Source organism: Giraffa tippelskirchi, chromosome 1, assembly GCF_054371585.1.
Source record: "Giraffa tippelskirchi isolate mGirTip1 chromosome 1, T2T-mGirTip1v1.2.pri, whole genome shotgun sequence".
In the NCBI taxonomy this organism is placed as follows: Eukaryota; Metazoa; Chordata; class Mammalia; order Artiodactyla; family Giraffidae; genus Giraffa; species Giraffa tippelskirchi.
Window position 1 is genome coordinate 135,350,371 of NC_137275.1, and position 23,145 is coordinate 135,373,515.

The 23,145-nt window shown below is 37.6% G+C and overlaps 1 protein-coding gene across 2 annotated transcripts in view; it reads left to right on the forward strand.

Moving 5' to 3' along the window:
* The window catches only part of LINGO2 (leucine rich repeat and Ig domain containing 2), a 1,356,204-nt gene that overhangs the window by 265,823 nt on the left and 1,067,236 nt on the right, over positions 1-23,145 (forward strand). For both annotated transcript variants that reach the window (XR_014055954.1, XM_081497697.1), the window contains one exon: positions 7,204-7,300. The gene's annotated coding sequence lies outside the window, so the exon portion shown is untranslated. The remainder of the gene's footprint in view (positions 1-7,203; positions 7,301-23,145) is intronic.

Genomic DNA, 23,145 nt, shown 5'->3' on the forward strand with positions numbered 1-23,145 from the left:
TAAAAATCTGAGCTCTAAAATTCAAAATGTCTTCTATCTTTCACTACTCTAGATGACATTTATACTCTTTCAGGTTTTGAAAATTGCCATTAAATGGTAGACCTTTGTAAATAAATAATCAAAGAACTCTGTTGGTTTTCAAAATTTGGCATAAGCAGATTAGGCAACTATTGTTCACATATGTGTGTGTGTATATACGTGTATGTGAAAGCATAGGAAATAGCAATTTAAATAATAGACTGAATCTCAGGGTTCATTGTTCAGTGTATGTATGAGAGACAAAGAAGAAAGGAGGGAAAGGGGGAGGATGGAGAGAACATGAATATGAATGATGAGGACATTTAGTTCCTTGTCTCTTGAGGCTCACTGGTAAAGAATTTGCCTGGCAAAAGTAGGAGACGTAGGTTCCATCCCTGGGCCGGTGAGATCCCCTAGAGAAGAGGATGGCAACCCACTCCAGTATTCTTCCTGGAGAATCCCATGGACAGAGAAACCTGGTGGGCTGCAGACCATGGGGTCGCAGAGTCGGACACAACTGAGTGAGTGAGCATGATGAAAGGTCTAATCTGGTCAGATCTACCTGGCATTTTGAAGAACATTCTCCTCACATAGGAGAGGCTGTATGCATTCTAACAGCAAATCCCCTACATAGAAACCTTCAAGCTTCCAACTTTCGGAGATGTGAACGTGTGTTCCATCGATGTCAGGCATGAGCGCTGTTGCAGCTTGCCCTCCATCTCCTATTTCTAATGATCTTTCAGCTCTACCATCTCCCACCTCCACTCCCTCCTCTGGTCAGTAACTCCTCTTCTTGCCTGTTCACTCGACGCCAGCCCCTGTATACCAGCTGTTGTATAGTACTACTGTAGTTTTCAAGATATTATACCATAAGATTAAAATTTTTTCTCTATTTTTTGTGTTTGTTTTTATGTATTATTTATGTGAAAAGTGTTATGAACCTATTACATTATAGTACTATATAGCCGATTGTGATAGTTGGGTACCAGGCTAACTGTGGGACTTAATGAACAAATTGGACATATGAACACCCTCTCAGAATGGAACTCATTCATATATATAGGGGACTTCTTCTCTAAGTCATCTGCACCTCTCTCTCCACTGCCTCAGGAGATCTTTCTGGGTTCCTCTTGCTGTCCTTTCACACTTTGCTATATTGTACTTCCTGTGATCCCATTGTCTGAACTCATGTGTTGTCTTTGCTTCCATTGTTGGGTCTCATGTGTTGTCTTCTTGCCTAGTTTTTGGGTAGATGCTTTGCTCATAATGACAGCTCGACTCTTTATTAGAGGGTCACCATTAAACAGAATCTTAAGGTTTTCCTTATCTCTGCATCCTACCACGAAGGTCAATTCCATCACAGTGTTTAGACTCAACTGTAGTTCCCAGGACCCAACCCGTATTAAATACAGAGGGTACAGACAGATTGCATGACATGGGTCTTAATGTTTCGTCTTTTATTTTATTTTTTTTTAAAACTACTATGTTTCTTGGTGGAGGAAATGCCAGCCCACTACAGTATTCTTTCTGGGAAGATCCCACGGACAGAGAAGCCTGGCAGGCTACTGTAGCCCACCAGGCTTCTCTGTCCATGGGGTCTTAAAGAGTTGGACATGACTGAACAATTGAGCATGCATGCATTGATTACATTGTGTCAAAAATAATTAGCAACAGAACAGCATCGTTAAGAATTTAGACTTTGGAATCAGACAGGCCTAGATTTGATTACAAGATCTGCCGCTTAAAAGGAGTGTGTCTTTGAGAAAGCTTATGTATTCTGAATTTGAGTTTTTCCATTGATACAATGGCTATGATAGTCGCACCAGCCTCATAGGCTTATTATAGGTATTAAGATGCTATAAGTTAAGAACTTAGTATACTGCTTAGAACAAAACAGGTACTTAATAAATGACCAGTAGCATCTTTACTTCTATTCAAATTGGTGAAATTTGGATTATGGTGGTAAGTGGAAATTTTAGGGCAGAGTGATTTATGAATGTGTTCTTCCCTAAATGTTAAAATCTTTAGGTAAATCTTATTTTCCCAGACTCACCTCTGTTGTGTGATTTGGGGTCTTTTCACATAAAGTGATACAACCAATCAAAACAACAAAAAGTGTGAAAAAGTAGTTTGTACTCTGAAAATGGAAGCTGCTATACTTGTATAAACTCAGAGTTTATCCTCTAAAGCTTAACGGTATAGGGAGATGGATAAGCATGGACTTTATTATTGCTGCCTGAAATTGGGAAGCCTCACTTGTAAAAGGCAGACAATAGTCAAACTAGAATCATAAACTTAAGGAGAATCTAGGGGATGCTGAGCTTAAAGGAGGAACATGGCCATAAGGTAAAACATTAACGTTTACTTCAGGCACAGCATTTTCTTTCTGGTTTTCTTCCAAGGTAAAGCTTTCTGATTCTGCCAGATTTCACTTGCATCCATTTGTGTATGTTGCAATTTGGCATTACACTGCTTGGCAGGTGGTTAGCTCATTTCTGTGATCCTCCTTTTGTTCCTTGATCTTTGCAAAAGAAAATTTCCCCTTGTGCTCGTTGACCTAGAAATTAAGTGGTGGTAAGAAAAGGGTACCTCCCAGGGAATGCTTCACACACACAGTATTTTAATATGATGCTTACTGCATCCAGAATATGAATCATGGGCCATTCTCCATGCCCTTCAGCCACTGGCTCCTGAATCTGCTTACTCTAAACACCTGAAATACAGAATCAGCTAGAGCTATTTTAGGACAAAATCCCATTTGGTCCTATAGTATTAAACAGCTCCTCTGCTTGGAATTACAGAATCCCGATGTCATAAGGGATTTCAGGGAGCACCAGTTCAGCATTTCCCAAACTGTGTTCAGAGCAATGCAGTCATCCCAAGAAATGGCAGTGTGAAAAGAAGAGAAGACTCTGTGCTCAAACAAGTTATACATTATTTAAAGTTTTCATTGTTGGATCCTCATAATGTTTACTATTATAAGGGTATTCTGAATCTCAAAAAAAGATGCAGAGACTATACAGTATTTTCCAAATTTCAGTATATGAGTTAATTTAGAATCTTCTGGTGCATAGGCCTTATGTAGAATAGTTTGGGAAATAGCACTCTGGTTCCAGGACTCCTAGTGGCTCAGACAGTAAAGAATCTGCCTGCGATGCAGGAGATCCAGGTTCAATCCCTGGGTCAGAAGATCCTCTGGAGGAGGAAATGGCAGTCCACTCCAGTATTCTTGCCAGGAGAATCCCATGGAGAAAAGAGTCTGGTAAGCTACAGTCCATAGGGTCGCAAAGATTTGGATACAACTGAGCAACTGACACTTTCTTTTCACCCCATAACTTTACAGATAAAGAAACAGTGCAAATGTCAAGACAAAAGCCTATAATTTTAGTAAAAGGAAAATCAGGTCCCAGTTAGTATTAAAAACTCACCAGAATAGGCAGGAACACACTTTTTAGAAATCTTACTTTATTGTTTGACATCAGAACAGCTGACACTGATAGACATTACTTGTTCCCAGTGCATTTTCTTCCATCTTTACCCAGAGTTACATCCAGTCTCATACAGCCTAAGGTGTCCCTGAAGGTACCAGATGCCAAGACACCTTTTGTTTCCATAATGGAGAACAGCAGCTCAGAACTACCATGTTCTTGTTATGGACTGATTTGAGACCTCAAAATATTCACCACTCTCCCTTGATCATCTCATGCATTGTGAACACTAATAGTGACATCGAGTCATTTCATCTTTTAACCACTGCTTGAATTATTCACATCATGAATATAGCACTGCATCTCTCCTAATATTTCACAATAATAGTGTAAAGACTTAGGAAATAGTTCTTTTTGATTTTGTATTTAAAGGCCAAGTGGATCTTTACTGTGTTTTTAGTAATCTGGATGTGAGAGTATTAGAGATCAGTGGTGCTCAGCTTGGGAAAAATTAATGCTTTCTCATCTCAGACACAGGAAGCCATACATTGTTATGGTTAGGGGGGAAATTATATATTGAAGTCTCTTTCTTTTAATATATGCTAAGTTTCTCCAGGCCATACCCACTCGAGTGTATAAGTGGCAAAGTAAAAGCACTGACAATGTATTTTAAGCACCAGGCCGCTCTCTTCCATACTGCAGATGCAAAAATCTGTCCTCATTCAGTGCAGGACATCTCTGATTACTTCTGTCAACAATCAGTGTGGCTTCTGGGTCATGGCAGAAGGGAAGGGAAACCTTCCATACTATTCACACGGGTTCACACCCACATATATTACAATTCTAGGGCTACCTACTTGTCAAAAATGTGTCATATAATTTAACCTCAAGTTCAGTTCTCCATCCATAAAGTGGATCTAATATGCTCCCTTTTCAGAAATTTTATGAATATTAAATAGAATAAAATATGGAAAGACAACAGCAAACTATAAGAACTCAATAAACGTTACCACCCTTTATTAACCTAAATACTTGTGCTAACCATACCTGTTTCATAGAGATTTTTGGAGATTAAATAATAAAATAAATGAAAACATCTCAAGGGATGTTAGATTCTTTTATCCTCCAACCTAAAATTAAAAGTGAAAGTCACTCAGTTGTGTCTGACTCTTTGCAACCCCATGGACTGTAGCCCGCCAGGATCCTCTGTCCATGGAATTCTCCAGGCAAGAAGATGAGTGGATAGCCATTCCCTTCTCTGGGGGATCTTCCCCACCCAGGTATTGAACCTGAGTCTCCTGCATTTCAGGCAGATTCTTTGCCATCTGAGCCACCAGGGAAACTCTTAAAAATAAAATATATGTTCTATTACAGAGTCTGTCTGGGAAGATAGAAGCCACTCCTATTGTTTAAACACAAAAAAATGTAAAATAAAGGAGAGGTTAAACAGCTGCTGGGGTACTGAAAGAGACAGAGCTATATAGAGACAGTGTCTATGGAAAGAAGCTCTACCTTTAGGGTTTGGGGAATTAAAGGAAAAATTGAGGTTACTAGGAGCTTTGAAGAGGGACCCTGTGGTTCTGAGGTCCATATTTCTTGGAGGTGGTACTGTGCAAGCAGTGTTGGTGTATGATGAACTCAGTGTATAGGCTTTAGGACACATAAACTCAAGACCTTTCAGAGGGGATGCCAATAGCTCAGTGCTGACACCTCTGAGAGGACAGAGGGAGCCAATTCTAGATGACCTTGACAAATCTGTGGACAGAAACTGCTTTCTGTTCAGAGAGTAGAGAATGATTGCAAAGGTAATACTGAGAGCAAATGAACAGGATGTAGTAAGTCCCTCTTGGCCTTTCTCTTGCCCCCATCAAGCTCTCTCCAGTGCCTCATAGGAAGTCAGCTGGCCCTGTGATATGCAGAGACCCAGCCCTGAAATCTCAATGCAGATTACAGAAGCTGGTCTTTGGGCTATTAGACAATAGCTTAGAAACTGACAACATGCTTATCTAGCCTCTGTTGAGAGGGAAATTAGAGCAGCCTTCTGCTTCCTTCACAGTCTGTGAAGTGAACCTGTCAAGAGGACTTGAGATGTCAATATTATTGGTTGGGCCCAGTAGATTCATTTTCATATCTAGATTTTGAGAGAAGAGATTCACTTGTTCCACCCAGTACAATTGTAATTACTGTTCTTTGCAGAAATAGAAATTCGGGAAGCCACCAGGAGAGTGAAGCAACACAATTTGTTCTAAAGTGACTAATTTAAAATTGATCACTATGACATGCCTCTTTAAGCTTGAGATGTTTCACACAATCAGGTTTTCAGTATTTTCATTAGTGTGATTTGCATAACCAAGATTTTATTTAATTTTTTGTAGATGGTTCTATTGTAATGAAACCAACATAGCTATTAAAAGGATAGACCTGGGCTGATGAATAAATGTGATTTAATTGTATTTTATGTGATTATCTGTAATTTTTTTTTACAGTAAATTTGACTTCTAAAGTATGTGTGTGTGTGTCTGTGAGAGAGAGAGAGAGAGAGAGAAAGAGAGACAGAGAGAGAATGAGAGAGAAAGAAAAAGATACATAAGCATAGGGACCATTAAAATTACCAAATTCTTTTGACACAGCATAATACCTCATAAATTTATGAATGAGGTTTCAGTTTGCAAAATGTCAAGTCTAGAGTATATATGGTGGTGGTGGTTTAGTTGCTAATTCATGTCCGAGTCTTGTGACCCATGGACTTGTAGCCCCCTCGGCTCCCCTGTCCATGGGATTTCCCAAGAAAGAATACTGTAGTGGATTGCCATTTCCTTCTCCAAGGGATCTTCCCTGGACCAGGGACTGAACCAGCATCTCCTTCATTGTGGGTGAATTCTGTACCACTGCATGCATGCATGCTAAGTTGCTTCAGTCATGTCTGACTCTCTGTGATCCTATGGACTGTAGCACCTCTGAGCCACCAGAGATTCCAGAATATATATATTTCAGATGCAAGAGACCTGGGTTTGATCCCTGGGTCAAGAAGATCCCCTGGAGAAGGAAATGGCAACCTACTCCAGTATTCTTGCCTGGGAAATCCCATGGACAGAGTAACCTGTTGGGCTACAGTTCATGAAGACTCAAAAGTGTCAAACATGAATTAGTGGCTAAACAACAACAGTATACATATATATAAAGTTTTATACTTTTCATAATAATTAAAAGTGATTATGGGCATGAATAAATATGTTTCATTATCATATGATGGTTTTATTTTATCCATTCGTCTTTTAGAAGGACATGCACAAGCATTTTAAAAAGAGAAAAGCTATAATGTTTAAATTATCTTTTTCCTCTGACAGTTCCTATAACTTTATTGCTGTCATACTTTCTCTTATCATTTATATGCTGTTACTAATATTTAGATCATTTATTTTGAAACAGATTGAGTAAAAATACTCAGTTTGATGTGAAAGTTTTTTTATATCCTAATTATTATTTTCTTATATCTATTTAAGAATATCTGTTGGCTTACAAAAACAAACAGAATGAAATTCATTATCCAAAAATGCAAGCAATATTGTCATCTGGGATAGATACATCAGATGAGATTGTGAATCTGCAGTCTAGAAATACATATGTGATCTTTTTCAGAATTGGAGCAAAAGCAGCCAGATGGAAAATGACATGAGAAATTTGAGATGAACACTATTGGAAGGAGCTAAGTTTTATTTTTCCATATTCCCAAGAGTTTTTGTTTCATTTCATTTAGAGAATTCACTGGAGAATGTTTCAAGATGTAGAGCCCTTGAATGTGAAGTATCCCAAATGAAGTTGGAGCATTCGCGCTGAAATTGCTTCATGTTGTGGTAAGACGAAATGATTCTTAATATACTGGATTGGTTTTTGGAGAATGTGATGAGAAATGTGTGGGTGTGGGTGTGGATGTGTATATGTGTGTTAAAATAAGTTATGGCGGTATGTAACCCAGTGCATAAGTTTGGGTTTTGAAAACAGCTTTTTATATTATTTTGTCATGATTATTTTTGGTTTGACGAAGAACCAACTCATAGGAAAAGACCCCGATTCTGGGAAGGATTGCAGGCAAAAGGAAAAGGGGAGGCAGAGGACGAGATGGATAGATAGCATCATCGATTCAATGGATAGGGATTTGAGCAAACTCTGGGAGATAGTGAAGGACAGGGAAGCCTGGCATGCTGCAGTCTATGGAGTTTCAGAGAGTCAGGCACAACTTAGTGACTGAACAACAAAACTTTTGTTTCCTTAAGAGGAGTGGGAAACTCAAATGTGTTATTATTAATTTCCTACTGTGTATATGTACATAATATATATTACTTAATAAGTCAACACAATAGCCATAGGAGGTAGGTGGTAATATCCTCATTGTGCAGTTGTGGAAAAAGGAAGTTCAGAGAAATTAAAACCTTGTCCAAGATGACACAGCTAATAAATGACACAAGAGTGCTATGTCTCTATGTTCTGCTCTTTCTGCTGCCATGCTGCCTGTTGCATTTGTGGTAGGTAAGGAGTCAAAGGATTAATATAGTGAAGGCAACACTCTCAACTTTTACACTGCTATTTAGAAAAGAGTCATAAATGCCTTCCCTCAGATAGAAAACCAAACTGAAGGAATTTCTTTTATATTTCCACTACACTTAAAAAGAGAAAGATTTCTGTAAGTCATTACTAGTTACCCAGATGATGGTGTTTCAAGGAAATTGAAAGTTATAGAAAAACTGACTTGGAAAATGTGTGCTGTAATTTTCCTATTCACGTTTGCTATAAAATGAAAATCTGTTGTAGGCTTCCTTTGTACAAATACCCTGTCATGGCTGACAACTGGTTAATCGAACCGATGCTGTTTCTTTCTTTATGGGTAATTGGTATATAACTCAAGAAAGTTGATGTTCTTCCATTTTTTGTTACTTATACTTGGAGGTTGTTGCAATATTCCATTGAAATAAGAGATAACACATGGAAAGCACCTGTAATTCTGCCTGGCACACTAATAGACCTTACGATGTAAAAGATATCAAAGAAACCATCATTTTGTTGTAGTTCTATCCAGAAAGATTTATCATTAAAGAAATGTTTAATGTTCAAAAGATTCTCTTCATTCAACATTCTTTAAAGATAGTCTCAAAAGTATTTTATTTATATAGAATTGATTGAGGCAGTTGCAGATGGCTGATTGAAGCCTTTAGAATTCTATGAAACTCCAGGTACATTCATTTATAAATGGCAATACACAGACTCACTTGCTCTAGGTATTCAGCAGTACCTTTCGATTTAGTGATCTAACTTTCTTACCTGAAAATTTCCAAACAGATTTTTCCCTAGTAATTGCAAACTGGATGCCCACTGTGCCCCTGTGAGTCAGATTTGCTTGGGCTATTCACCATTGACACCTTGGCAATCTATAAAACATTCTCTTGTAGGCTTCATGCTTTCAGAGTCTTGCTTCTGTGTTGGTAATGATCAGCAACATTTCTGTGGGAACAGATACTGCACCTGCAGTCAAAGATTACATTTTTGCTTTGTATGGCATGAAATGGAGTAATAAAAACAAACAGCTTTCTGTGTGAGATTTTGAGAAGAAGTCTTCAGTCATCCTTGAGGTCCAGTGTGTATTTTCCCTTTTTTTATAGTGGAGTAAGAGCCTATAAAATTAATGACTGCAGTGAGGGTCTTAGTCTAGATTCTCCAACATAAATAGACAAAGACTCCCCCCAAAGCACTATGGGAATGGAATCTATGCTATTCTTTACTAAGCTATTTTCAATTAGTTTACATTCTGAAAACACCTGCAAAATGGTGCATGTGCCTCCTATGGTGTATTACTTCTCAATTCAAGAGTTTTGCATTTGAACAGAGACTCTTCAGTAAATAATCCCACATTCCCACATTGAATCCAGTTTTGGATTGAGCTAAAAAGTTGTTGTTTCTTAGGGATGGTGTTCTTTGCTTAGGCCCTCATTTATTGTTGCTTTTTCTTGGTAATAACCAGAGATGTCCTTTATGTCTTGCTAACTTTAAGATAGTGACCAAGTTACTTAACGTCTTTTAATCTCAGTAGTATTCATCATTATATGAGAATCAGAAGAATTATATTGAATATGTTTTCAAGTTCACAAAAAATATGTGTACATCATCTACTGCTTAGAACATTGCTGATGATTTTAAATGGCAGCTTTCTAGCTGGATCTGCTTCTGGGTTGGGCAACTTGGGACTCTCCCAAATATTCATCAAGAATTTCTTGGAATCTTCCAAAATAGAGCAAAATTCGTTCAAAAGATTGAGTTGACTCATGAAAGGGGGCAGGGGGCATATGAGGAAGCATCAACTTGGACATGCTTGCCTAGCCAGGAAAATAAACATTTTATTCACAAATTATTAAGCCATGGGAAACAAATAGTTAAATTAGGTTTGAACATATTACTTGTAAAAATACGCCTTTTCATGAGCTTTTCCATATTTGTATCTTTAGGCCAATAGTTCTCAAGTTTTAAAGTGTCTGCAAGAACATGTAAGAAGTTGATAGAAAAATAGATTACAAAATACTGTTGCAGTTAAAGACAACAGGACTTCTGAGTGGGCTAATGTTTACTGAAAACCTTCTAATAACCAGTTGCTTTCAGTTGTGTTAGTTTATCAAATCTTTATTCTAGCCCTTCTCAGTAGTTAGCATCCCCATTCTACAGATTAATAAAAGTAGATTTATGGAAGTTACTGGCTCATCAAGTCATGAAGTTATGAAATGATAGGGCCAGAGCTCAATCTTGGCACCAGGTTGGTATGCAACTGCTACATCTGCTTCCTAATCCTAGGATAATTCAATTTTCCAGTCATGAAAGACTTTTATTTTATGGCAGCCAGCAGCACAAGCACATATGGGGACAGTCAGCCTGTATTTGTTTTGTTTAAGCCTCTGAGTACTTAATTCACCATCACCTGCTCATTTGGACTTTGTGAAAAGCATCAGTGGAACAGACCTATTTCATCTGCTCTGTAAAACTACTCAGAAAGAAATTTTTTTGGAATAAAAATTTCTCAAGCATTTTCTATAGATCCTTGATGTTATTTACCAGCATACTTGTTGATTTTCATCAGTTCTGCCAGTCTCCTCTTTATTTAGGTTTGGCTAGGTATCTTAAGTTCTCCAATGGGACGTGAACTACAGTAATGTGGGCTGTGTCCAGGTCATATCCTTAAAGGGTGCGTATACGTGCTTCTCCTCCTTCTTCCTCTAGTAGCTTGGCAAATGAACATAGGATGGGATGTCCTGGTGAACCATCTTGTATTGTGCAGAAAAGGACAATTGTCTGAAGGTAGAACAACATGGGAACCTGAATTTCTGGCTTAATTTATACAGCAAACAGTCCAGGACAGCTTCTCTGCTAAACCTTGTATAAAAGATAGACAGGCTTGTTTAGCCATCACCATTAAGCTATTCTACATGGTGGAAGAGATACCCTAATGAATTAATGCGTTCTTTGATAAATGTGTTAGCCATGCATGCCTGGCATACTATGACTCCTTTGGGAAGTCAATCTTAGCCTGAAAAAAAGCACAGGTCCTCCAAATAAAGAACACTGTGGTGGTTGCCCTAGGTATTATTTATCTAGACTTTGTAGCATCTCACCTTGTTCGTCATATTCCTTACACTGTTTTCCTGACCACTTTCCTCTAGATCTGTTTTCTTTTCAGCCCATCCTCTTCCATGGAAATACATAAATTTGTCATTGTCTTCAAGTCTCTTTGCAACTGCGTTTATCTTTTATGCATTTACAATACGAAGGAAGCACATAGGAGACAATACAAATGATGAACCCTGAGATGAACTTCAGAATCCTACCCCTGCTTAAAGACATTCAAAGTGATTTTAAAACACACATACGCACATTAGCACATCAGGCTATCCAAATAAAACTTTCTATAGCTTACATTAAGTAGACTTCTTAAGCTTCTGATACCTAGATAACAATACCCAAATCTACAGCCTGTAAGATTTTCTTCATTGTTCCTTGCCTCACCTGATCTATTCTCATTTTGCATTCAGGACAAAACTAAATTTAATTTGTTCACATTTAGTACATCTGCTTGGATCTTTATTTTAGAGAAGATTTTAAATCTATAGTTATTTTCATCATATCCAAAGAAAGCCGTGGTGTCTTATGGACATAGTGTTCTCCTAGCTTCATAATTTAGACTTGAGTGAATCTTTAACAGACTTTCTGGGACACAGAATGCTCCCTACCAAAAAACTGGTTTGATGATTGTATTCGCACACATGCACTAGACTGAGATCCCGCGGGTTATTATCTTGCCTTTTAATAATACAGTTTGTGCACCTTCTGACTAACAGAATGTATGCTTGGTATGTGCCTTAAAATATCCTCATGGTTGATTGTCTATTACAAGGCAATGTTTTTTTCTTTTTTTTTTTTCATTCTCTCTGTTACTCCCTTGACGGCTTCTTGTACCTCTGAGCATACTTGCTGGCAATTTCAACTCAATGGTCTACACAGAGTATCTCATTTAATTCCTGCTAAACTACTGAGATAAGTATAATGACCATACACATTAGTCACTGACTTAGCATTTACTTGTGCCAGATGTTATTTTAAGAAATCAGAAGGAAGGTATCAATAAGCCTTCCAGTTGTTCATTCTCTAGTAGAGAAAATAAATAAGTTTAAAAAACTCTGACTTTTAAGTATAATAATATGAAACTTAAGTAGCAGGGAGGCAGCTGTTCAGTGTTATTGGAGGGGGAGAAGGGCTAAGATCAGCAAATGTTTGCTGGAGATTCTACTTCAATTGAATGCAAAAACGTGAAGAGACAGACTTGGACAGATTATATGACTTTTCCATAATGTCACTGATAGCTAATGGCAGAGACTGGACAAGGATTCCTACCCAGGTGGTTCTGATGTCAGAGCCCAGGCAATCAGCAGTTCTTGCTGCAGAACTCTTTGGTTTGTAGCCATAGTTGAATGCTGTTCATAAACTGGCCTCTTGCTGTTGAATCCCATCACTGATTCCACTTGCTTCTCAGTTATAGTATACCATAACTTAATAGTGAATATGATACACAGATTCAGATATTTTTCAAGGAAATAACTTCTGAATATTCAGTTTCCATATATGCTCTTTCTTAAAAGTGGTCTAGTTGAGATTCCACTTATAATCTGCCAATTCTAGTTTTTCCACCTCCCCTTTCACAGTTGTTCCTCTTTCACTTTATAGCACAAAGGTATGTTTCTTACTCATGTCTTTACTTCTAATGATGCTCAAAGAAGAAATGAAGGGGGAGCACCTTATTTCTTTCAGATGACAAGCTTAAGGCAAGGTTACTGCCTTAATCTAACTGTTTTCTGCTATAAGACCCATGTTCTATTCATCTACCTTGACCTTCTTTAAGATTTCTTTCTATAAGATGGAACTTGACCTTCTTTCAGATTCCTTTCCATAAGATGGAAGCTTCAAGTATCTATATATCCAAGGTTTTAGGGAACATATATTTAATGTATCAATTATATAATAACCCAGATATTATATGCTTTGTAAGTATACAGACATGTGCCAAATGTGTGTTTCATGTCAACTTTAATAAGGTGTGGGAGTATGTAGTATGTGTATGTGTGTATGCATGTTTTAAAAATATTTCAAAGAAAAATATGAATACTCTTAAAGACCTCCTCCCGAGTATTGTTCCTTTGGGAAGCTGTTGAGAGTGAATAAGAGGAAACATATTCCCAGTCTCCATCATTTCCCACATCCCCTGCCTTCAAGCATTTTCAGGCTTGTTCTTGAGGTGTTGGATATTTGCCTTTTGGATAATGCAGACATTAGTGGTCAACCTTTGAAAATAAATATCACCCAAGTGTTTTGCAATGTTGTTATTCTCTAGTTGATTTTGCTACCATTTTTTTCATTGAAGAATTAATGGATAGTATGTAGATGATTAATTTTATCTGAGTTAAATTTTTTTAATGCTTATAATAGGTTTTAGGACTTGTGTACTAAATGAATGAATAAATGAATAAAAATTTTATCCTAATGTAGAAAGCAAAATGATGAGTTTTGGCTACCTCTTGAGAATACGAGAGCATTTACACTGTTATGTTTATACATGTTTGTCTAGTTTTGAAAATTTATTTTCTGATTTGGGGAGCTTACTTTATCTTGTTTGGGTTTATCACACAGTATTAGGTAATTTAATTACACAGCATCCTTACCATGTAAGTGCCTCCTTGGCACTTGTGGTGTTGTCATTATCTGTTACTCCAAGCTATATCACATGATCATTGAAAATAAGAGAAAAGCGTGTTTTATCTCAATTTTGAAGAGTGACAGTAAAATTGTGATTGCAGCATAATTAAATCTGTATATCTAGATGCTAACAAATGCCCTGCTACCCTAGAATCCAAAAAAAGTGTCAGGCCTTCTCTGGCACTGGTCACAATCTCTGAACTTTTTTATAGCTTTTGCAGCTAATGACTAGCTTGAGAACTTTCAAGATACTTGAGCTATTTTATGTCCATACTAAACTCCATTACTAAATCGGCTTATTTTCCCTGAACTTTACTTTTTCCTTTCTTTCTTTCCATTTTCTTTTCTCTCTCTCTCTTTTTGTTTGTTTTGTGTGTGTGCATTTGCGGGGGTGGGGGGGGCAGTAATTTGGGATGAAGAGATAAATTTGAGTGTCCCTTTTTAAGGTGCATTAGACAATTTTCTTCTTTTCAGGGGTATTTAAAGCAGAAAGTGCATAAATAAAATTAATTGCATAACTCTGTAGACACCTGTCAAAATCTTGACATGTTCAGGGCCTATAATTGACATTGTATATTCAAAGTAAATTTTGCAAACAACAGGAGCATAGGCTGCCTGAAAAGGGCCTGTTAAAGAGGAGCAGTCTGCAGTAATGGGAGGCCTGTCAGCAATCCTTCATAGTTATAGCAGTCACTAGCCAGAGCCCCACAGAACCTCCTTCCCCATTCTGATTTCTTACACATATACACATATAAAGTTTTAGGGGCCATTTTATTTCATTAGCCACTCCAATTTTGTTGAATATCTTGACATACGACTGAAGTAAAGTAGCTATGTTACTTAAGATGATACTAGCTTCAATAGCAAACAACCCCCAAGATGTCTAATAGCTTGAACAGAGTAGAATTTTATTTTAGTCATTTGTAGTCAAAAACTTTAATGGCTGGTACTGGGTCAGCTCTCACTAGAGCAGAGATTCAAAGGTCTGGGCTCCTTCCATGTCATGGCTGTCTAGTTTCAAAATGTGACTTCCAGAACCATCCTGTTTAGTTTCATTCAGCCAGCAGAAGTGAAACAGACATAAGAAAACATAAGGCATTTTGTGGTCCAGGCTCAGAAGTGGTATTTCATACTTTCACTCAAGTTCCTTTGGCTAGAAAACTCTCCAGTGCAATGGAGGATGGGCTATAGAACCTACCTGACTGTTCAGGAAAGAAAATACACAGTTTTGGCAAATAGCTAACCAGCAACAAGGAAGATTTTGAAACTGCAGTCTTTAGTAATTGTCTAAAGGGGAAGATGATGACCCACAGCAGAGGCAGACACAAGGCAATGGAGAAATTATGAAATGTAAGATAGTACTTCATAAATGATTTTTCTAATTATATTGATCTCATGCAGAGTGAAAAATGTTTAGTTTTGCAGCTATTGACAAGTTAAACATAGCCACGAGAAATGCTGGGTCGCACTAATAAAGAGAATTTAATTCTTAATAAAGCTGAAACAGAAGTTGGTTCAGTTATCCTAGACTGGTTTGTAGAGGACTACTGGTCTTAAAACCAACTCTTGTTGGTACAGGTAAACACCTTGTCAGTACAGGTAAACACCAACTCTTGTCTCAGAAAAACATTTAAAACAGTGAGGACAGAAAGCACTGAGGTCATTCATTTATCCTGCACACATTTCTTAAGTACCTTCTCTATATCAGATGGGCTTCTAGGTGGCTCAGTGGCAGAGAATCTGCCTGCCAAGCAGGAGATGCAGGTTCAGTCTCTGTATGGAAAAGATCCCCTGAAGAAGAAAATGGCAACCCATTCCAGTATTCTTGCCTGGAAGATCCCATGGACAGAGGAGCCTGGTGAGGTCCATGGGGTCCATGGGGTCGCAAAAGAGTTGGACATGACTTAACTAAAAAACAACAACAATATACCAGATACTATACTTAGCTTTGAAGATAGAGAAATTAGTAAAATAAATTTCTGTTCTCAAGACCTAACATGTGAGTGGGAGAAGGAAGCCTATGGATGAATAACCAGTTATATTATCACAGGTAAACTTCTATGAAGGCATAGTTGGGAGGAGTGATTGCCACTGCTCAGATGTATTAGGGAAGACTGCACAGGGAGTAAGTCATTTAATCTGGTGCTGGTAGTATGAGTCTTTACAGACAGGAGAGAGACTTTTAGGGAGCATTAAACCAATAATTAAATATATGAGAAAGCATGGCAGCCCAGGGGTATGGAAGAACATGGCATGATAGAAATAGGAAGTTCTTCTGCATTTCTGGAAAATAGGGGATTTATAATAGGATGTAGCAGTCTGGGGAAGCCAATTGTGAAAAATGGCTTCAGCCTCAAGGGCGAATGAATAGTAGGTCTTTTGAGTGAGGTCTTAGCAAAGGAAAGAATGAATGATCTCCGTGTATGTCACAGTCTTCACTGTCAGCCCTCTTAGGGTCTTCTAGCCGCCTTCCAACTAAGGCATTCCTCCTCACTCACCCCCATGGTTACTGTTTCTGCACCTTATGTGTTCTCAAGGAATTATCAAAGGGATACAGTTACACAGGTAGAATTTACTAAAGTGTAGGAAGATAATGATAAAAAAGCGCAGTTTTTTGTCTTTAAATATAAGCTGTCTTTACATAAATATGATGGAGCACAGTGTCCTACTGCTCATTAGTCCCTACTTGGTGGTTCAGTTTCTGCCTAACATGTCTTAGTGATTAATGGTATATATTCCAGAATGGGCAAAGTCATGGAGATATGACTAGTATAATATATGTTATAGTGTCTAGTTTATACCACTTACAGTAAATTGTGAGAGGAGAGAGATGAATTGAAGAAGGAATAATTAAGTGAAAGAAATCAGAACTTAAAGATTTGGAATACTGTCTGCCTCTCCACATTGTAAAAAATGAGAAATCATGTTTTGGTAAGAACACCAAGGATTTGGCTGGACAATCACTTCATGAAGAGATTATCCATGGAGTTCAACAGGTATCTCAGCAGAAGTCAAGAATACAGATGGGATTATATCAGTGTAGACACTGACTGCCAGTTTGGACAAAAGGGAATAAATCACCCTATGAAATAGAGAAAGGATTTTGGGCTTCTGGGCTTCTATAGGACCAGACCATAGAGCTCTCCAATATCTTGCTGTGAACATACCTTATCCTTCAAGAAAAGAGAAGAATGATGACCCCAAGGGTGATTCAGAGATCAGCCTAGACCCCAAGGACAAGGCTACCACCTGTGGCCAAAGGGGTAGGGCCTCCACCATGGCTGAAGGGCAGAAAAGGTAAGGCCTGTGTCCCAGTGGGACTGAAACCTGATACTCCACCCAGCTGCACCTGAGGGCAGACCATAAAGCTGAAAAGGACTATTCTCTAGCCTTAAGAACTAATGAAATTTGCCTTGCTAGATTTTGGACTTGCTTGGAGCCCCTTGCCCCTTTCTTCTTTCTCATGGCTCTCTTTTGGAATGCTAATGTCTATCCTTTGTTTGTTCCACCATGTTTTTTTTTTCTTTTTCATTTTTAAAGTCTTTATTGAATTTGTTACAATATTATTTCTGTGTTTTGTTTTGTCTTTTTTATTTTTTATTTTAAATTAGTTTATTAATCTATTTTTTAACTTTACAATATTGTATTTGTTTTGCCATACACTGACATGTACACCATTGGTGTACATGTCTTCCCCTTCTAGAACCACCCTCCCATCTCCCTCGCCATACGCAGCCATTAAAAAGAATACATTCGAATCAGTTCTAATGAGGTGGATGAAACTGGAGCCTGTTATACAGTGAAGTAAGCCAGAAAGAAAAACACCAATACAGTATATGCTGCTGCTGCTGCTAAGTCACTTCAGTCGTGTCCGACTCTGTGCGACCCCATACTAACTCATATATATGGTATTTAGTTAATCGGTAAAGATAACCCTGTATGTGAGACATCAAAAGAGACACCGTGTATTTTAGAAGCACATAGCTTATTTGATTTCATAGGGTCATATCTGGAGAGGAGTTTTGTCCCTGGGTGAATCGTACCTAGAGTCTCACCAATTCAGATGATGTTTAGATAAGCTTTTGGATTTGAAGTTGATGCTGGCAGATGGTTAAAACTTTTGGGGCAGTTGGAATGGGGTGAATGTGTTTTGCATGCCAGAAGAAAATGAATCGAAGGGGGTGGTGGCAAAGGACAGACTATTATAGACTGACAACACTCCCTCAAAATCTGTAAGTGGTAGCACTAACCCTCATAGACCCTTTATAGAGTTAATTAACGTTGAGGTCATAAAGATAGGGTCCTAATCCAATAGGACTGGTGTTCTTAAAAGAAGAAGACGAGACACTAGAGGTGTCAGGAAAGGCTGGATGAGGATAAAGTGAGAAGATACTGGTCTGCAAGGCGGGGAGAAGGCCCTCATCAGAAACAGAATCTGTCAGAACCTTGATCTTGGACTTATAGTCTCCAGAACTGTGAGAAAGTACATTTTTGTTGTTTAAGCCACCTGATCTCTGGTATCAGACTTTATATTTTTGGGCTGCAAAATCACTGCAGATGGTGATTGCAGCCATGAAATTAAAAGACACTTACTCCTTGGAAGGAAGGTTATGACCAACCTAGATAGCATATTTAAAAGCAGAGACATTACTTTGCCAACAAAAGTCTGTCTAGTCAAGGCTATGGTTTTTCCAGTGGTCACGTATGGATGTGAGAGTTGGACGGTGAAGAAAGCTGAACATCGAAGAATTGATGCTTTTGAACTGTGGTGTTGGAGAATACTCTTGAGAGTCCCTTGGACTGCAAGGAGATCCAACCAATCCATCCTAAAGGAGATCAATCCTGGGTGTTCATTGGAAGGACTGATGTTGAAACTGAAACTCCAATACTTTGGCCACCTCATGTGAAGAGTTGACTCATTGGAAAAGACCCTATTGCTGGGAAGGATTGGGGGCAAGAGGAGAAGGGGACGACAGAGCATGAGATGGTTGGATGGCATCACCGACTCGATGGACATGGGTTTGAGTAAACTCTGGGAGTTGGTGATGGACAGGGAGGCCTGGCATGCTGCAATTCATGGGGTCACAAAGAGTCAGACACGACTGAGCGACTGAACTGAACTGAACTGAACTGAATCTCTGGTATTTTGTTATGATAGCCCTAGTTGACAAATACAGTGTGTTCATGTGTGACAGACTAGTTATATCATGATGATAATGATAGTAATAATAGTTTATATGTCAGATAATATGTCAAACCTCATGTATACATTATCTCATTAATACCTTCTTAAAACACATTTGGTGATAGTTTTTATTTTAACTTTATAAAAATAGATTAAGAAAGTCAGGTCAAACAGGAAACTTACTATCTCTAAACAGTGAACTCATTGTTATTCCACCTTAGTTTGGTTCCATGTTTTTGTGGTCCTTTAATGGACCGGAACTTGCGGGTACAGAGTCAACTGATAAGAAAGTAAAAGAAGGAAGAAAAGAGGCTGATATTCCCAGGTTTACACAGTATGCCAATATAACTCTAGGACAAAGAGCTAGCACCGTCTACGTAGGTTCAAGGCGCCCTCTCGAACAGGTCTTGAAAGCCCGAGCAAATAAGTAGACACGGTGGACACCTGTGCTCCGTGGAAGCAGCCTGAAAGGGAGAGAGGGAGAGAGCGAGAGAGAGAGAGAGAGAGAGAGAGAGAGAGAGAGAATGAGGAAAGACACAGGGACCAGTGCTCTGGTGGAACAAAGGCATTTATTCAACATATTGTGGGCATATATATACTCTTACAAGATAGCCCTATTTAGCAGAGATAGGGATCAAAAATCTAACAAGTCATCTAGAAAGCCAGATGCTAGAATCATTCTCAATAGAGGGGGTTGTAAAAGTTACTTTACATATCAGAAAGGAGGAGACTTGTAAATGGCTGCTGTTCACCATATGGAATTTCCATACGAATGAGATACATGAATTTCTATTATCCCCGAAAGCCGAAAGCGGGCTTGCCAGCTCTCTGGCACCTGTATTCAAGTGCTGTTAAGGAACATAGAATTCATGCAAGACTGAAAACAGCACACAGGAAGCCTCCTGTTAAATGTATCCTGACACCATGTGACCATCTGCAAAGAGCTTAACTCCTCTGAGCTTTAGTTTCACTGTCTATTCAGTGATGATGATATGTCTGCTGCTCTCTTCAGAAGGTTATTTGCAAGACTTAACTAAAATGACTTAAAGAAATCCATTATTTGCACTCTAGTCATGAATATCAATATCACTATCAAATTTTGGTGACTTTTTTCTATACTCACTCAAATCACTGACTTTTCACAAGACATCTCGACACCATTGTCAATTTTTTACTTTGGAATTTTCCTATGTATGTTTTTGTTCTGACTACTGACTTGTCATTCAAAAAAGGATTTGAACATAAGGCTTTTTTAATGACGTTCTTTTCAGATGGTGGGAGAAGTTTGGTTTCCTAATGATTTTATTGAATTTACTCCTGAAGGATATTCATAGAAATATTGTGAAAACTGATTTTTATTGACTAGTTAAAGGGACTAAACCATGAAAGAAACTTATAAGTCTTAGTATTAATCTTATTCATATTGAGCACCATACCATTTTCTCACTCTTGCTTTCTGTTGTTTTCTAACAAAGTCTGGCTGTCCCTCATTTCCCATGTATTGATAGATTTAAAAAAAAAAAAAAAAAGGTACTTCAGCCTGACCTTTATTTCAGCAGGTTTCCTGAGTATAGAGTCAAGGTAATCAGAAAGCTTAACAATAAGAAATAACTTTCAAAGATGTTAAAACAATAATGGGGATTAAAAGACTAAAAAGTCACACATACACACATTATAATTAATCCTGTTTGCCTCCAGAACTTAATTTTATTTAGCTAACTTAATTTTGATACAGTTGCTGATTGATTTTTGCCAAATAAATGTGAATAAACTTCTCACTATGCATATTTTGACTCCCATCATTATGTATATGAAAATATTAAGATTTAAGTGTTCTTAGTTATTATATACATATGAAAAAAGGAGTTCAAGTGTTTGTATACATCACGGTTTATCATATTGCATTATTTAACTTTTATATTGCTTCTTTCCTACTATCCCAATCAAAATCTTTTTCTAAATCTTAACTATAGGAGAGCCACAAAATAGAATAAGAAAAAAAATAAAGGTCATATAACAGGAGCACCAAGAGCCCTTTTTAACACAGAATGTTTTGACAGTTCCATTTTTGAGATTACCAGTAAGAATTAAAAAAAAAAGTGAGAGGTAGGATATGCTGTTATCACATTTGAATGTCCTCATAATTGTAAAGCTATTGGAACATTCAAAAAATTTAAATCTTTCATCATGTTTAATATGTTAATCCCTTTCTTAATGTCAGTTGCTGAAAATGTCTCCTAGGAATTTTTAGGTCATAATATTTAGTATATCCTCTTTTGTATGTTATTTTTTTGTATTTAATCTTGGGAAAAATGTACTTAAAAAAAACTAAAAACCATAAAAACCAGATTTGGAGAGGTGGTCATCTCCTCAAAGCTTCTTGAATTCATATGGCTGGACTAATAATAAGACTTAACACAAGACACATTAACAGGAAAAGACAAACAAATTTTAATTCATGCATTGAAAGATGTCTCATAAAAATGGAACCTAAAGAAGTGGCCAAATCAGGCAGCTCTTATACTTTTTAGACAAAGACATGATGCATTTGTGAGGAATTGACAGGACAAAGAAACCTAAGATTCAGATGCTTAACTGGTGAAGAATATAAACAGTTTGGCCTTGGGGTAGTAAATTAAAGAAGTATTGAGGTTTGTTCATATAGAATTCTAGACTCAAATTCCATGTCTCTGGTGATAAGAGTGTCCTTCTACCTCATATGCAAGGTATATACCTTTCATATGAGAAATTTATTTCCTGATTTCAGGGAGACAAAGAGGAAGGTCAGAGTGTTCTTCTTGCACTAGCCATTTCTAAATTAACTTGAATTCAAAATAAGCAATGTGCCACTGAGGCACATTTTGGTGTGGCCAGCCCCGGGCCTCGATACTAATAGTGATGAGTATCATTCTCTTGGATTTTTGTCACAATTTCTCTTAAAGAAAGATAACTTTAAAGGAATGGTAGAATTCTTTGCCCAAATCAAAGCCAGTATCAAATCTCAGATTGCAGAAAACAGAGAACATTCCCCTTTAAATGAACCTCATTGTTATCATGATGAACTTATTCAGCAGACAATAGCTCCATTACCAAGGCAATCTGAACTAATCTGAAATTGAATCACCCCTCGAACAAACACTGGGAAAATTGAAGCAATTTGAGATTAAAACATATAAATATCAAGCTGTAAACTTTAAATTGAATTCAAAACAAATTGAAATCTTTGTCTTACCTTTATTGTTTTACCTTTTTAACCCTTTGTTACCAGGAGCAAATTTACAGGAAGATATTTTTCCTTATTTTAGTGTGTGAAACTGTACACTGGAATACCAAATACAAATATATGGAGTAAAAGATATCTGTATTTTTTAACAATTGAAATTATTTCCTTCTCCTTTAATAAAGAAAATATCATATTTTTCATACTCAGCATGAAATTGTTTAAAGCTTGTGACAGAATGGAAGAGACATAAGCCCTTAACATCAAAGTTTTGAATCACTGTGTCAGTCGGAATCAATTAAAGAAGATACAGGAAAGTAGGCATTTATCTGATGGACCCTTCTGGCTTGCATTAGTCATTTAGAGTCTCTTTCTAAGAGACTCATTAGATTGTCTATTTGCAAATGACTGCTGCTATCTGGGCATTCTGCCTTTAGGTTCCGTTTTGCTGTAGGATAGTGTTCTCTTGAAAGACAGCCATGTTGATCAGCATAAAGTAATGTAATAGGAGTTGAAAGTTGTGCGTGGGCCAAAAATTATTCAAAGAAAAGGCATGCTTCAGGAACCTATTAAAAAAGCTGGCATCTTCAGAGACCTAAATATATTTTTCTCTCCAAATCTTCACATTGGCTAGGAAGAACGATTATATTCTTGTCAGCTCTCCCCTTCTCTTTGCCCCCAAAATATTTCTATATCTTCATAAAATCACTGGTGCCTATGTGTGGCCCTACTCTATATACCCTGTCAGATTTTTGTCCACGTAGCATACACTGTATTGTCTTCTCCTGTTGCCATCTTGCTGATGTCTGAAAGCAGAAGGAATAGATTTGTTCACACCAAGAAATATGTTTAGAGATGGCTAGTGATGGGCTAATAAAGCATTCTTGTGCAATCAGTGGATGAGGCTAGAGACTCACAGGCTTTTAAATCTTGCAGAGGAGTTTGGGCTTAAACTGAAAGCTTAGGAGGAACCCTGTGAACCAGAGGAAGTGGCATGTTGAGAATTATCTTTT